Genomic DNA, 15,472 nt, shown 5'->3' on the forward strand with positions numbered 1-15,472 from the left:
AAAATAGTCCAATGAGACAATTGTGTATGGAGCATAACACCCGATCAAACTTCCAAGAACTAGGCTTGTATCGTTTTAGTCATTGGTTCGCGCTTGTGTATATACATCTACCCTTAGGCTGAACTGAAGTGTATCACGTTAAGCCAAAAAAGATATTGCTGGTATCCTCTTTTATATGTTCATATATAATATGAACTGTCCATAGACCAACCAGTTAGTTCTCTTGTAATGTCCCAAAATTGTAAAAACAGAGCAAAAATTAGAATTGTTGTTACAAAGTACCCTTCTGGCAACATGCTCCACGTATTCCGAAAACCGAAATGTTGTTCCAGGTGCACTTTAGTCCACTAATGAACCCCAACCATTGCTTGAAATGAATCCGTTAATATTAGAAGAAGAAGTGTTACACCAAACGGTTAAACACCCAGTCAATCGTAATCCTTAGTCACACAATAAGTAGTCGTCAACACAACCAGTTAGTTCTCTTATGTCCCAAAATAGTAAAAATACAGAGCAAAAGTTAGAATTGCCATTACAGAGTACCTTCGTTAATATACTCAACGTATTCTGAAAACCGAAATGTTGTTCCAGGTACACTTTTAGTCCACTAATAGACCCCAACCGTTGCTTGAAATGAATCCGTTGATATTGGAAAAAAGAAGTGTTACACCAAACAGTTAAACACCCAGTCAACTGTAATCCTTAGTAACTCAATAAGTAGTCGTCACATATCACCATAAACATGGGTATGCCCTATGTCCAGCCCAAAAATATTGAAAGAAACAAAATAAAAGTCCAAGTAGCTGGTATAATCCAGGTAACACGCTATTGTTACCATAACTTAAAACGCCAAGATACACAGGGAAGGAGTCCTCTCCAACCAACCCTAGAACCCTTACAATCCTAGCCATATTTATCCAGAGTTCCCCAATTGTTAGTTGTTAGGTGAGTAGAAATTTGCAGAGATAAGGGTCTATGGTATTTAATACTAACTTCCTCTGTCAGTGGGAGGTGGGCAGCACTCCAGTAGTGAATTTGCAGTCACCCATCCATTGATCTAGGTTGGATATGAGCAGGGTCAGGAGGGTATCTGTTTCATGTGAACTGGAAGCGTCTTCCAAAGAAGTGTCAGTCTCTGGGAGATGTATCTAACTCTCAACATGACCTGTTCATGTCAGAGGCTGGAGTTAAGATACCTGGAATGAGTGACCCTTGTACAGTTTTATTTACGAATGTGTAGCATTTTCATCATGGCCTGGTCAGAATCTGTCCTGTAAGCCAGGTACAGATCACCCCTATAGCAACCTGCAGGAGACAGAATACAGTGACAAGGCTTTCACTATTTCTGTGAAAGCCTTGTTTTGTGTACCATGTAATTTCTTGGTGAGAAACCTCTGTGGTCTTTTCTGTTGTTGCAGGTGTCTGGTGAGGAACATGCAAAAGGGAGCATTTCACTCCATTAGTGGTCTGATAAAGGGCCAAATATAATGGAATTATAACATGCCTATATATACATGCAAAGCCTTTACTTATCAGATGTGCCACATTGAAGGAGTTCCTTACTACTGTAGATATGTGGGGGTAAAAGTTCACATTGCTATCAACCTGAGCACCAGATCATATACCACTGGGTCTACACTTAGTGGGCTGGTGTCCATAATGTAATTAGCAGGAATGTCAGCTTTCCCAAAGGGACTAATAATGCATTTTTCCATTTATCGTTAATCCATGAGTTTGGTACCAATCATTTGCCTGCATTAACCCTATCTGCAGTATATTAACATCGTTGAGGGACTCAATGATTGTTCCCAATTTGCAATCATCAGTGAACTTGGTCAGCTGCAGACCATCAAAGTTTGTCTGGACTTGAAAAATAAATTCAGAACAGCAAGGGGCCAGGCACAGAACCCTGCATACATCACTGGGGACTGGTCTTTTGCTAGTCGTAGCCACCTACTTGACAGTATGTGTCCTGCCAGTGTACCAGTTGTCTACCCATCTGGTAATGTAGGAGTTAATTCCCAATTAGGAAAGTTTCCTTTATAATACCTGAGTGGGGGATTGTGTCAAATGCCTAGGCTAGGTCAAGACAGGTGGTATGCATTGTCTTTACCTTGTCAAGGAACCTTGGTGACTTTCTCGAAGAAGTCAGCCATGTTTACAAGCACGATCTACTTTTAATGAATCCAAACTGGGTTGGGTCCAGAGTTTGAGATTATCTCTGTCCTTGTTGACAAGGTCCATAATGATTCTTTCCATGGCCTTGCACGTGAGGTTAATCAAGCTTATGCGTCTATAATTCCCATGGTCTGTTCATGGCCCTCCTTCACTGCTGTCCTCCAGTCTGCCTGAACATAGCCATTTCTCAGGCTGTACTTAAACATGGGTTATGTTTTTAAGCTATTTAAAAGGCAAGCTGGAATGCTGTCAGGTCCCATTGATGCCATGTTTTTGACCTTGGAGTGGACTGAGAAGACTTGCTGTCTTAAGATAACAGGTGTGTACTTTGGGGATGACGGGAGGAGACAGGGGGATGAAGTTTGCTCCAAATCTGTCAGCTAGCAGGTTGGCTATTACCTCTAGTTGAATATGGGGGGTGCCATCCACAAACAGTTCACTGACTAGCTGGGTATTCCCTTTTAGAGTTCAGACATAGTTAAAGAATCCCTCATGATTATCCTTAGCTAGGGAGGCTATTTTTGCTTCATAATTAGCTGTGAAGTACTTGGCAACATCTCTGATTTGTTTGTTTAAGCTAGAGAGGGATTTATTCCTTATCTGAGCCAGTTCTGTCTTATTCTTGAACATTAGTTTCTTTCTCTTGTTGTATAGCCTGATTATACTAGGGTGTCTTTTTTTTTAGCAAAACCTAGTTTTAGTCTGGTCAGGTACAGCTGATTCTATGTAACTACTTAAGTGGTTATACAGGACATTGGTGTACACCTCTGCATAGGAGTTCATGTTATCTGCATTTGAGGGGGCTTTGAACCTTATTATACCATCAGTTAGTAGGAGGTAATTTGTCTTAGAAATATTCTTAACCATTTTTGAGTTTGATGTTGTATATGATCTTATAATTACATTGAATGATTTATGGTCCAATCTTACGAGGGGGGACATCACCCGGTGGGGGGGGGGGAGGTGCAATGCTCTCCTGTGTTAGTGAGTACTATGTCCAGGACATTTGAGCATCTTGTGGGTGTGCTGACTTGCTGTTCCACAGCATTTACATTGACAAGTCCAAGAACCTCTGAGCCAGCATGTATGTGGTCATGATTTGTTTCCCAGTCAATAGTAGGATAATTAAAGTCACCCATGAGTAAGGTGTTGGGCTGTATGGCAAGTGACTGCAGCAAGTCCAGGTATGTGGTATGCTTTTACTGATTTATGGTGGGGGCCTATAGCTAGCTATGGTGTGGTAAGGGATTAGCCTATAATTAATTGGACATGGAGTAGCTCAAGAGAGTAATACTGTTTGACCAGTCTTGAGATGTACTTATCTTTAATGAAGATGGATACACCTTCTCCTTTGTTTCTTTCATCCTCAGTTTGTGGACTGAATGTATGGAAGGTATTGTAGCCCTGCACAGCCAGGGTGCTTTTCACATCTTTGAACCATGGTTGGGCGACTGCACAGAAGTCAGCATCTTCCAAAGTGTGGAGTGCATCCAGGGAGTGCAGTTCCTTGCTTAGACGCCTAGCATTAACCAGCAGTACTTTGAGCTTATCTAGAGAAGATTTTGTTATGTTTTGAGGATTTTACATATATGTGTGGAGAAATACCATCCCACATGCAATAAGATTGTGCCTGCCTCAGTCACAATGCAGAAATAATAAGGGATATGAAAATATTTTCAATACAAAATGAAAAGACAAGTCATTACATATGTATACACACATGCATATTTATGTACTTTTACACATCTCTTTCTCTCTTTATATATATATATACATATATATATATATATATATATATATATATATATGTATATGTGTACATATACATATACATATGCATATACATATACAAATACATATACATATACATACACATACTAATATGTATGTATATTCCTCCCATACTACTTGTCAGATAATGGACTGGTAGATAGCTGTGCTGTTATATTATTGGTTTGACAGCACAAAGGTTTAAAGCTATCATCCGATTTCTAAATTCAGGGTTTGATTCCATTTGGCTTCTGTGAGATTTTGAGTAAGTGATCTAACTAGACAGTGCTGTTAGGCTAAGTCTTGTAAGAGGTCTAGGTGGTCAGTGCTCCTCCCCATTAAATAAGAATAAGGTATGTTACAAAAGTGGATTTTATGCTTTCTAACATCAAGACATTTTAAGTAAATTTATGAACTGGTAGATGAGCTATTTGCTGAATAATCACAGTAAGTGCTTTGATGACTATGAAACTGCCTGGAAATAAAGGTTAATATACTATGTGCAACTTTTCCCTTTATGAATGACAGGTTAGTTAGTGAATGGTCACTGAAGTTGAACTAGTCAATATTACCATTCTACACTGCAGTGAATATATTCTTTTCTCTGGGTATTGATTTCTACCGTGGTGCTGACAGAGGCACCATTTTGCTGAGAACAGACTTCATGAAGATGCCAAGCTAATCAAAATCACAAAATGTTCAAATGTAAGCTGGTTGAAAGAATGACTTGCTGCAACCCTTTTTGCTCAAAGCTCTGCAAAATCTCACTAGAAATGGCCTTTGAGGATTTTAAATCAACCTTAATTATTTGCAGCAGAAAAACATAACTTATTTTCTTCTGTAGAAATTGTATGTACCATATTTAACTATCACTTAGGTAAACTGCATTTCTATTTGTAAACAGTATTAAATTCCATCATGTACAATACATAGACGCATCTGCTATACAGACTATATTACTCTTTATGGAATGTAGTTTAGGTTTTGTGACTGGCAGCAGAGATCTCTTTGTTTTATAGTGGAGTTTAAATATGCTGTACTGTAACCACATATCAGTGTCTAAATAAGCAAAACTGCTTTGAAGTTCATTTGTTTGAAAGGAAAGCTTTTGAATCTTTACAAAGTCATCCAAGTATATGGAAAACAATATATTAAGACACACAGCAGTACTTGCAGTGTGTTATCTGTTACCATGGAAGATGTAAGGCTCACAATGAGTATAATGAGTGAATCCTGGCATAACATCAGCACCGCATCACAAAACCTTAAACACCTATTCTTACAACCACGATGCCTGTGACAACTTCACAAAGGATATCTAATCCATTGAATCTTGTTATATTTCCAAACCCTGTGACATGCTGACTAACTAAAAAGAGAAGGCATGACATTTCACTGTTTGAAATAGGCAGCATTCCCAGAAATTTTTGCACATAATTATTATTCTAAAGAATGAGGTATGAGACCTGCACTGCCTCTACTTTTTTGTTTTTGAACTTGTGCATTATTCTAGAGGGGCTTTACAGCCTTTTCATAACACGGACCACATTTTCCATCTTGTCAATTAGGGAATAATACTAAATAAAAGAACCAGTCTTGGTGTATGAAATGTTCACACACAGTAAAGCACATATAATTTTGCTGATAAATATAATTCAATGGCAGTTTTGCATGCAGGTTCAATGTTCAATGCATTACAAAAAAAAAAAAAAAACAATAAATGTGCTGTGTCTTTCCTACCCCCCCCTCCAAAAATGTACATAATTATTGCTTTATTCTCTGCAAGCATGCTAAACATTTAAATCTTGTTTGAATACAGGCATTACATGTCATATTGTAAAAATGCACAACAATGATATCTGATAAAGTATCTTTTAGCATAATGGGTGTTTTGTTTCGACATGAAGGTAAAAGTTCCCTATTAAGAGTCTCCTTCAAGAGTAAATATTTATACCTTATTCAACTCCATGGCATCGTATGATTGCATGTATGGAATGATGCTCTTAAAAATCTAATATTTTATAAATAATGAAATATATAATATGGAAAACTTGAATAACCCACATCTGTGTACTGATACTAGTCAGCAGAGATACATTTGGGATTTTCTACAATACACAGCCTTAAATATAAGACTACACATTCATAGCATATTGGTGGAGTGTTTTGTGCCTGTAGAACTGGTGTTGTGAAATTATGTTTCTGCAGTTTCTTCCTACTATAATCTCAAGGTGGCAAGTTATCGGATTTAACATCCTGACTTAAATTCCCTGATCACTATTTTCTTACAGAAAATTAACACAGTAGTGCTGGTCTAAGTGTGTGCCCGAAGTACTTTCTTTTTCAAACATGTTTTTCTTTTTCAGTCCCTGTACAAAAATCTGGTGTATTTAAACAACAGAGGGTGGGCGCACCACCAGAAAGATATGCACACTTCCAGAAGGATATGCAAACCTCCAGACTAGTAGCCCAGCATAACGCATCTGAGATACTTCAGGTAAACTAACATTGGGTAAGACGGCGATTCAGGTCGTAGCCTACTATAGGTCACCAACCATGTCCCAAGACTCTCACTCCACATTCCTAAGTACCCTGGAAACTATTAAGGTCCAACCCAACACTCTCATACTAGGTGACTTCAACTACCCCTCCATCAACTGGGAAAACTACTCATGCACCAATACACTGGCCCAACGCTTCCTGGAATTCATCAATTCCAATGCCCTGGACCAGCTCATTCTTATCCCCACTAGAAGAAGCAACATCTTTGACCTGGTTATTACTAACATGGGCAACAGTTGCTCTACACCAATAGTCAATTCCTCCCTGGTTAGATCCAGCCACAAACTAATCACCATGGAAATCCACATCTCACCCACACCCCCCGCAAATGTAACCACCATGAAAAACTTCTCCAAAGCTGACTTTAGGCTCCTAAAAACAGAGGCGGCTAACTTCACGGCACCCGTGTCAATGGAAAATAGATGTATGACTGCTGAATCATACACCAATGCACTGTACGAACATGTACATAAATGCATGGCACTAGCCATACCCAAGAGAACCAAAATGCTCTCCTTCAAAAAGGAAGCCAATCTGGTGGTCCCCTGCCATTAATAAACTCTACAACATATGGAAGAAACTATTATGGAAAAGGTGAAGTCCCAAGACTGGAAAAACAACCTTATTAGCCTCATCAAGAAGTTAAGATCCTTCATCAAAACCTCTAAAGCCAGCTATGAAGGCAGAATTGTGGCAGACACTAAAAACAACCACAAAGCCTTCCATAGTTATATCAAAAATCTCCATGGCAACACCCAGGTTTGCTCTGAGTTACTGCAAAATGGTACCTCCTATACTGAGACAATAGATATTGCCAACATACTGGCCAACAGATTCAGTGCCAGCTTTGCCCTCTCTCCCACCCTAAATGACCAACCACAATACCAGAGGAATCCCAGGCACCCAGCATCACTGCAGCACAGGTTAAAGCTGCATTGTCCAAGGCCAATAATACAGCTTCCATGGGACCCAACAATATCCCTGGATGTGTTCTACATGAACTACAAAGTGAACTGGCATTACATCTGTGTAACTTGTTCAATCACAGCCTCACCTCAGGCTTTGTCCCTAATGAATGGTGCACTGCTGCAGTCATCCCTCTTCATAAAGGAGGAGCAACTACAGACCCTGGGAATTATCGCTCCATTAGCCTGATGAGTCTGATATGTAAGGCTATGGACAGCATCAACATGGACCTAATTAACAAGGATATAGGGAATCTCCAAACTCTAGATCACACTCAGTTTGGTTTTGTGAAAGGTAAATCATGCCTGCTCAATCTGGTTGACTTCTTTGAGTCAGTCACCAGAGCTGTGGATGAGGGCTAGGCAGTTCATACAGCCTACCTCGATCTGGCCAAGGCCTTTGATGCCATTCCCCACTCAGGAATTACTGATAAACTCACAAACTAGGCATCAATCCCTATATCACTAGGTGGGTTGCATACTTGCTCACAGACAGAACCCACAGTGTGAAAGTAGCAGACTCCAATTCAGACTGCCGACCAATCATGAGTGGAGTCCCACAAGGATCAGTCCTGGGTCCTCTTCTGTTTGGTATCTACTTCTCAGAAGTCCAGGCAAACATGGAGGGACACTGGCTGACCAAGTTCACAGACAACTGCAAGCTGGGAGCCATTATTAACTTCCCAAGTGATGTAGCCATCCAACAGAAAGGCCTCAGTGAGACCAATGACTGGTGTCAAAACCATGGGCTTAAGCTTAATGCCAAAAATTGCATCGTCAGACCCTTTGGGAAAAAATCAGTTCCCACTAATTACCACATTGATAGTAGCCCACTGAATACTGAAGGTGTTATAAGAGATCTGGGGACACAGGTTGACAGCAAACTCCCCTTCGACCACCACATTACACTGTGGTCAGAAAGTCCTTTTATGTGGCACATCTCATTACCAAGGGCTTTGCATCCAGGAAGAAAGAAGTGATCGTCTCTCTCTACTCTTCCCTCATTATGCCAGTCATCAAGTATAATACCTCATTTGCATGTACCTCACTAGACACATGCAACAGCTGAAAAGGCCACAAAAGTACCTCATGAAGAGGATCCTAAGCCTTAAACACATGTCGTACATGGACAGACAAAACTCCAGCTATTCTCTGTCTCATATCGTCTACTAAGAGGTGATCTCTGCTTGACTTACAAAGCCATATCTGACCCAGCTCTGTTAGAAATGCTACATCTAAAGAAATCCCAATCCCTCCGCACCACACACTCCAGAAACCTCAACCTCATTACCACAATCAACAGAACATGCTGGAGGAACAGGTTCATAACTCAGAGAATGCCCATGCTCTGGAATAGACTTTCCATACATGTCAAGCAGAGTACCTCACTGACCCTCTTCAAGAGAAATCTTGATGAGTGGATGGGAAATGGAAAGTTCACCTAGGGATTACTCCAGTGGGTCTACTTGATAGAGGCACTGGGAACTAACGTCAGGCGGCATGATGCCAGGGCACTTCTATGGGCTAGGCTTATAAAGGTTCCAGGGCCATTAGCCTAGTACACACCTATGAACCTATGGGAGATGCAGGGAGGCTTGCATCCTCAAAAATAGGTAAATGTCTTGCCAAATTGAAGGTATGACTAATTGTTTTCATTAGGCTGAAGTCACAGTACAATTGTACAAGACATAGTTGAAGCATTTATGTACATCTCATTTAAGAAAGTCTATCGATAATGTGAAGTTTTAATCAGACTGATTACAAAGTAGAAAGGGTGGTTATTTCATTTCTCATTGATAGCCACACAGATCTTGTCCAACTGCAGGACTTATTGATGGGACAGACTGCTATTGCACATGTAGTGCAAAGCACTCAAGTGGGAAGCAAGCCATTATGTAATGCTTCTTTCTACATAACTTATATGTGAAGAAATATATTCTAGATTGTTTCAAAGATCCAGATGCTGGCAATTGCCTGACATTTTGATGAGAGATATTTGTACAATCTCAAAATGTCTACCACAGGGAATTTAAATGAGGGATTATGTGTGATGGCTACACTTCCATGACCCTACTGCTAAATATATCATTTCTGTGATTGCTAGACCTTGGATAAAGAAGAAAATCCTAAACTTTTTTTTTAACATTTCAGGCCAACAAAATAACTGTCCTCAAAATTACAGTAGGCTCCATTCTAGAATCTGTATGAGTGATTAATAAAAGAGAATACACTACAGTTAGGCTATAAAGGAAGGATATATATCATGAAAATTATATCATAAATTCAAATATTTTGCTTAGTTTTTCCTATTATGCATGAAAAATGCCAGTTCTAATCATGCACTACCAAAAACAGAAGCAGTGAAGTTACATTATTACCAAACAAAGCTTTTGCTGCAAGATTTAATTTTACTAATAAAATGGTGGCATATAAATCTGCAATTATTACATTTTAGAAATATGATACCACATTATACTACTTGTCAAGATTATTTATTTACTTCACAGCAATACCAACAGAAGAAAAAGCAGAGCTCAGTCTACCTGGTTGACTTACATGGTTACAGAACACAGAAAAATGTAGGTCTGGATTCTAGAAAGTTTGGGAAATCTGGCCATTTTGGCAAGTTCCATGCAAAAGTTGCAGATAAAAAAGTAATATGCTAATATGTCTTTATGTACATAGAATGACAACACAAAATAGATATAGCCAGCAAGGATGAAGCACTCCTAAGTATTTATGGCAAATCTGTATACGTCCATACAAGTGGTCCATAAACCAAGCTATGCATTATCAATGCCCATCAATTGAAATTATATAACCTCAATGCAAATAACATGGAATAAACAAAGGAAGACAAATCAGCAGCAATCTGTCAACTACTGAAAATCATTTACATACTACAGATGTCATGCAACAACATTCAAGTGAAGAATATTTGCAAACAATTACAGATTTCTTTGTAATACATGCACAGATGTGTATGTACATCTCTATATATATATATATATATATATATATATATATATATATATATATATATATACACACACACACACACACACAAATTCATTATAGTATATGGAAATATTCACAAAATTCCACTTAAAAACTAATTAAGGCAAAGGGTAATCACAGCCACTTCACCATGGCTAACAGCAGCTAGCAATAGCAGATGTGGGATAAGGGTGAAGAAGAGGGACACACAAGAGGTATGCTGAAATAGGAAAGCGTGAGTGATAGTCAAAGGGGCATAAGTATTTTCTTTCTTTTCTTTTCTTTTTTTTTGGGGGGGGGGGTGGGGCCCCCCATTTTTTGGGGGAGAATAGAAGGAACAGAAAAGACAGGGAAACAGGAGGAGGAGGAAAGAAAACAGCAGGGATAAACATATAACACATTTCACAATGCATGACAAACAATGTTTGGGAAAAACATTAAGAAGAGGTAATTACACAGGTGGCACACTGTACAACCTGGGCGAAGTTAAATTGAAAAACAGGGCATTGATGCATTCCACCCATAGTGCAATGCAGAAATACAGATGTGTCATGTCTATGCATTATGTAGTGCTGAAATAATGCAAACTATGTGGCAGTCATACCCAAAGGTGTACGACTGCTGGCAGTAGTGAGTTGTAGTGAAATAAATGGTGATTGCAGTACACAGTGAATATTGAATCCAGTAAAGTCTATCAGCAGTGCTGGTGTAAGGCAAGTCATAGCATGAATGGCAAATCCAGACAGGGAAATGCATGAGAAGACAAGTGAAAGATAGACTAGAACATCTGACCGTGCATGTGAAAGAGAAATAAACAAGTACAATGCCAAACAGAAGCATGTAATGCACAACTATGTATACATAACCTAACATGCAAAATGGACTGCATATGTGAACTATATATATATCTATAAATGTCTATATATATAGAGAGAAAGAGAGCAATGTCCATTTGTATGACCCAATAAAGGACAGTCATGCACATGAAAATGGAAGAAATGTATATACACAATGTACAATGTGCAACTGCATCTGTGTCTCGATCATACTAAATTCAGAGACATGTACATGTATGTAGATCATTGCGGTGAATTTAATAAAGGCAACATGGTCTTATTTACTATGTAGGAATTGTGGCATGCTGCTTACATGAAAGTAAGCAGGTTTGCCATGCAGTAAACAGAGCTGGGCAGCATGCACTCACGCACCAACATGGAAGTATGCATGGCATGCAACTCACCTCATAAGCAGGTAAATTTCATGCAAATGAGGGAGGTAGACTGATCCAGAAAGCAGATACGCAGTTCTGCAGACTCTGTGTTGGTGTCCATAGTGTACATGAATAAATTCTGTATACAAAATTTTAAACAGACAACAGGAGCTGTAAAAGTGTAGTTAGATGGACAGAAATCACACAGCAAACACAGATATGTGCAAAACTAGCCACTGTGTGTCCAAAAACATAAGGGAAATAAGTTAAAATAATTGATTTTTTTTTTAATGATCTGGTTATGTTTGCGTAGTGTGCCGCAATGAGCAAACATTCAGTTATGAAAAAAAATAGTGGAAAAAAACAAATTTCATAATATGCGACAGAAATGTAGTATAGGACCCTATGTGGAGTATCCACAATGCTGGAATGGTTCTGTTGCTAACCAGGTAGGGCCTGGGACCATGTAGTTTCCAGATTGTGTGCATGGAACATTATGCAAATGAGATGGGGTTACTGAACAGCACAAATGGGTATCCGTGTCCGTATATCCCTTCCATGTAGGCACAGAACCATGTTGTTGTCCACAGAAGAGGTAGCTGACATCAACAGTGTTGTGTGTCTGAGGACTTTTAAGCTCATTGGAGCACATCTGCCCCTGTTTGTGTGACATGCCACTGTGCTCAGCAGGGGTGTGTGTACTCTGACTGCTAATCTTTGTTTACTTTCGGTGCACATGTTTCAGTGTTTTTGCATGGCTTGCTGCCATGCTGAGCATGCCCTTTCAGGGGTGTGTGTACAATGACTGCGGAGCTTTGTTTACCTTTGGGGCGCTTGTTTCGACATGTTTGCATGGTGTGCTGCAGTGCTGAGTGTATCCAAAAGCCAATGATATATTAACTACTGATTCACTTAAACTACAGCCATTAAATGTTTGTAATGATGTACTTGACAGGTGGAATGCATCACAGGTAGCCAATCACACAGCCTACACCTACAGCAGAGCCCAGTAAAGGTTGCATACACCCTACAATCTGATTTCGCCCCCAAACTCTGACCAGTGGAGTACACACTTGGGAATTTTAACTGAAGAAATGTTAGGGGTTGCTGCAGGTCTGCTACATCTGTATGTACTAGATGCTGGGGTCAATGCTGCTACTGCTGACAGTAGGCCAAGACTGAGAAGGAGAAGAGTGTTAAGGCCCAGGGTATCCTTCCAGGAGCTACATGAGCTGAAAATTGTAGAGCACTACAGAGTGGACAGGGACATACTACAACAACTCACTGAGCTCTGCCACCCTCAACTCAGACCCAGAGCCAACAGATGGGAACCCATCCCAGTGGACACAAAGGTATGTGCAGCTCTAAGGATAGTGCCCACAGGTACTTTCCAAAAACTAACTGTGGACATGATGGGGTCTCAGACATCAGAATCCAGGATACTCCACCAGTTCCTAGATATCATGCTACCACATGTCACTGAGCACATTTATTTTCCACTCACCCCTGAGGTGAGGACTAGCAATATGCAACACTTCTACTTTGCAGCACACTACCATGAAGTACTGGGTGCCATAGACTGCACTCATGTACACATCAAGGCACCACCCGGTGAGGAAGGTAGAATCTATGTCAGCTGCAAGGGGTATCACTCCATCAACTGCCGGGTTGTGTGCAATGCCCAGGGCATTATTATGAATGTGTGTGCTGGCAGTTAGCACTATTCCCATATTTGGCATGCATAACAGCTGTACCAGATGTTTGTTAGGGGGGACATTCTGCATGGCCATTTACTGGGGGATGCTGGCTACACACTGGAACCATGGATGATGTCACCCATCAGAAATCCACCCACACCCACAGAGGAAGCCATAATGAGGCACATGCACAAACTAAGAATATCATATAGCATCTGTTTGGGCTGGTATAGTCATGGTTCTGGTGCCTTGATATATCTGATGGAGCCCTGTAGTACTCTTCAGCCACATATGCACAGATTTTTCACAGTATGTGACATGCTACATAATATGATCCTGTGGAAATAGCTGCAGCAAGATCAGCAAAGGGAAGGGACACTCATCCCTCCATCAGTGCCTATGTCCCCACAGCCACAGCCACAGGAGGACTCAGAGTTAGAACTCTCTGAGGATGTCCCTGTTGGCAGATGTAGGCATGCCCAGTATTCCCTGGCCTTGGCCAAGATACAATGCATAACACATGCACTGACAACCTATGGCCCTAGGGACTGACACCTTACTCCAACTCACATACATATAGTAAAAATGATGTCAGCCAATCCGCACAATCTGTAGCTAACCATGTATTGGCTGTGTACTGCATGCATCAGACAGAGTCAGCCCCAAGCTACAGGTCTGTCAACTGCTGCATTCACAAGGTAAGTCACTCACCTATACACCATTTGTAAGGAGTACTAGAATATGGCAGCATATGTATGTACTGGCCGCATGTATGCAAGGGGATATAGTAGGCTACTGAGCTACTTGGTGAGATCTAACAGCCACATGGGACAATAGGTGCCCAGTCCAATAGTATGTTCTCCATAATATTCACTAGACCACATGGCTGGAATATTCACTACATTATTCAAGGTAGATGGTAAACAAAGGGTTCACAGGACAGTCGCACAACTGTCTATGTCAGCAGATCTTGGGCTGCTCATCCCCCACCCCCAACACATCAGTGTCCCCATACAACTGCTGTAACAATACATCAGTGGTGATATTATCAGCAGACCAACCAACCTCAAGGCTGTGACATAGAACCTGAGCACACATTGAATGTCACACGTAATGCAAGGATAATGTATGTCGGTATGCTGTTGATTGTGTGATGAATGACACATCTCTGTCTGGCAGCCTGTGTGGCTCAGTGGGCTAGGGATGTTAGCATGGTTTGTGGTGTTGATGGTTTGAATCTGGCATCATCCACACTTTTGTATGTGAGGTAGTCGTGTGGTGGTATTCTCACAAACTGTCATACCCCTTAATCTGTTACTGAAAAAGAGCTGGACAAAGTCATATAGCATGAAGGGACAATGGGCCATAACTACAGACAGACATTACATATGCTCTGATTAACCTAGAAGGTGGCTAGTATAACAGTGGGTTGTATCACAACAGAATATCTGCAGGATGTAAAGTCCAGCACTCACATTTGTCTTTAGCTAGTACTATTCAGTGACTGCATTATACAATAAGTTACTGGAACACCACAAACGTATAAGGAACAGACCAGACATATGGAGCAAAATGGTGGACTTTCTGCAAAAAGATGTACAGTGAGAGGCATGCAGACTGTCACCCTGGGTGTGTTATGTTACATTATGTACCACAGTCACGTATTAAGTACAGCAGACAGCTGAGGAATGCAGTGGACAGGTTCCAGGAAGAGCTGTACTGTAGAAACAGGCGTAGCTGTCAATGTCTGTAGCACACAATATCCCGGAATGGAGTACAATGTAGCTCTGGCAAGACATCACCTTGTAAGTACTGACAGTCCCACTGGGCATGCTCCTACACTTAGCTAACTTGAGCACAATTCTGTTGCCTCTCCAAAAGACCTGCTATGTGGAAATACATCTGTACATACAGACCGCTACATATACATTCTGTCTATCCCTATCCCCTACTCACATGAGTAGTGTATCTAGCAGTATGTAATACTGATATATATATATATATATATATATATATATATATATATATATATATATGGGAACACTTCACATAATCGAATTACTGAAATCTTGAATTTCATATGGTCAAGACCA

Source organism: Protopterus annectens, chromosome 3.part1, assembly GCF_019279795.1.
Source record: "Protopterus annectens isolate FY-2018-M chromosome 3.part1, PAN1.0, whole genome shotgun sequence".
NCBI classification, from domain to species: Eukaryota; Metazoa; Chordata; order Ceratodontiformes; family Protopteridae; genus Protopterus; species Protopterus annectens.